At 36.8% G+C, this 2,624-nt stretch overlaps 1 protein-coding gene across 1 annotated transcript in view; it reads left to right on the top strand.

Moving 5' to 3' along the window:
• The window catches only part of LOC308169170 (uncharacterized protein), a 3,231-nt gene extending 2,676 nt beyond the window's left edge, over nucleotides 1-555 (top strand). Inside the window, exon 3 of the mRNA XM_080543822.1 lies at nucleotides 1-555. This exon is cut by the window's left edge and continues 951 nt beyond it. The gene's annotated coding sequence lies outside the window, so the exon portion shown is untranslated.
• Nucleotides 556-2,624: the final 2,069 nt, after the last annotated feature.

Raw genomic sequence — 2,624 nt, 5'->3', positions numbered from 1 at the left:
TTCAAGTTCTTTGGTCTGTGAGAACCCATCTTTTGATTCAAGTTCTTTGGTCTGTGAGAACCCATCTTTTGATTCAAGTTCTTTGGTCTGTGAGAACCCTTCTTTTGATTCAAGTTCTTTGGTCTGTGAGTGGTTGAGCTGTTGAGCCCTCCAGAGGTCTGCTGTAGGGTCAGTCTGCTCTATGTCATCTATATCTGTGAGGATGTCGTGTGTCATGTGACTCCGTAGTAAAACCCCCTTCATTACTATACAGGAGGGTGCATCACTATGGTTACTGTTAGAACGTCCTCCCCTGTGAAACAAAGAACATGTAAATGTACAAGAAGACAAACAACAACTCTCTGGTAATGTCCTGATCTGATCTGATGTGGAATACAGTTACTGATTAGTTTTCTGATGTTAATCTAATCACTGGACGCTATAATATGTATGGATGTTGATGATGGTTTTACTATAATGTCACTGAGATGCAATCAAACACGATATGACCTCCATTAGACTACTGGATCAGTATAACCTATTAATGCTGTTATAACCTATTAAAGTAAAGCAAACAAAGAACTGAGTGTTTTCTTGTTTTCTTGGTATACATACATTATAACTACCAGTATTAGATTAGATTAGATTTTTAGATTAGATACTTTATTGTCATTGCAGAGTACCAGACAACGAAATGCAGTTTAGCATCTAACTAGACATGCAAATACTGATATAAGAACATGATATAAAAAAAAACACGGTAGTTATAGTTGTCCTGCTACACCCAATGTGACTCCTGTGCTATATCCGGTTTTGACAGTCAGCTACACTTTTCAAAAAATGCCGGTCGAGAGAGGACGCTGGCGTTGCTTGTTCGCTGCTTCTCCTCTCAAAATCTAGGTGTAATTGCAGTATACAGAGTAGATTGTCCTACAAAGACACTTAGATTTAGATTTAGTAATATCTAAATATTAATCAGACCCCTATACTTTCTTTTATCTATTTTTTGTGTGTTCCTTTTTACTTTTTTGTGTTCCTTCTTTCTACTACTCGATCTTTTCCATTTGTAAAGCTTCTTTGAGTGTCTAGAAAAGTGCTACAGTCTAATGTATTATTATCATTATTATTATTATTATTAATAATAATAATAAACTCTCCCTTGCATCCTCCAAGGAACAGACGATTGCTGTAGAGGGACAGGATTCAACACAGAGAAGTGTGAAACTGAAATAAACATAGAACTTAAGGTCAAAACTATTATTTTTTGACTTTACCAGAATAACTAAATGTATCATGAACTAATCAGTTAAGTATTACATAGAACATTAACATTGACATTGTATTCATAACTGTCATACACCAGCTGAGTTTTCTTGTTGTCACGACAACCACAGTGCAAAGTAGGACGTAGTACTAACCTCTGCCACTAGATGGCCTAGGGGGAAAGCTAAAGGAACTATTCCCCTAGATTAGTGTGGTGGCTTATGAACAGTATGTAATGTGCAGAAAAAAGAAGAAGAAAAAAAGAGGCACAACTGAACTTCAACTGAACTGTTGCCTAGTAACCTGAACACAAACTTGTAGTCTAATTAACCGTCATTTAGTAGAACATCTGTGCGGCGGAGTGATACATATAGTTAAAAGTCCCAGTGCTGTTATACTGTATATCGTAACTCATGGAATGCCTCTTGTCCAATCAAATTACTTGGTCGGAACTAACTGTTGTATAATGTGCAATATGAATGAATTAATGAATGAATGGTCTTTATTGTCATTAATACAGTACAGGTACCATACAACGAAATTTAGGAGGGGGGGCTCCCCTGGTGCTTGGAAAAAAGACTAAAAACAAGAGGGCCAAGGGTCAAATAAAAAAGGGAAAGCTGGTTTACATAAATAAAGGCTATGTACACTATCTACTATACTATACTACTATACTATACGATAAAACACTGTGCTGTACTCTATGCTATGCTATAAATATCCTAACTTTTCCTATATCTGAACCTTATGTACACAAGGGTTGTCATATTGCACATAGTATTGTTGCACATTCATTTAAAGTGTCGCAGTTAGCAGGTTTGAAATGTTCACAGTTGTATTTCAATATTGCACTTGTGTTTACAATCTAGTAGCTGCCATCTACATATCAATATAGAGTATGTAAGGTTAAAGAGTGATCACAGTAACCAGGGATGTGCAACCTTCATAGTATTGTCAATGTCATTGTCACTGAGAGTCATAGTAAAGTACACGATATGGACAAAAGTATTTGGGCACAATTCTGGTCTGGGGCTGTTTTCATGGTCTGGGCTGGTTCCCCTTAGTTCCAGTGAAGGGACGTCTTAATGCTGCAGCGTACAATGTGATTCTACAGAAGTGTACACTTCCAACTTTGTGGCAGCTGCTGTGGAATAACTTAATTATTAATTGATAGGTTGGGAGGTAATTCTAACTTGTTAATTGATAGGTTGGGAGGTAATTCTAACTCGTTAATTGATAGGTTGGGAGGTAATTATAAAAAGCACGGAGAGCTTGGATCAAATAGCCCAAGAGGCCCTTTATTAAAAGAATAGGTACAAACAGACAAGAGGCCCTTTATTAAAAGAATAGGTACAAACAGAGAGGATATTGGAATCGATCTT

Source organism: Nansenia antarctica (assembly GCF_963989245.1).
Source record: "Nansenia antarctica genome assembly, chromosome: 13".
Lineage (NCBI taxonomy): Eukaryota > Metazoa > Chordata > Actinopteri > Argentiniformes > Microstomatidae > Nansenia > Nansenia antarctica.
Note: the sequence above shows the minus strand (reverse complement) of the source record. Positions and strands in the feature narration are given on the sequence as shown.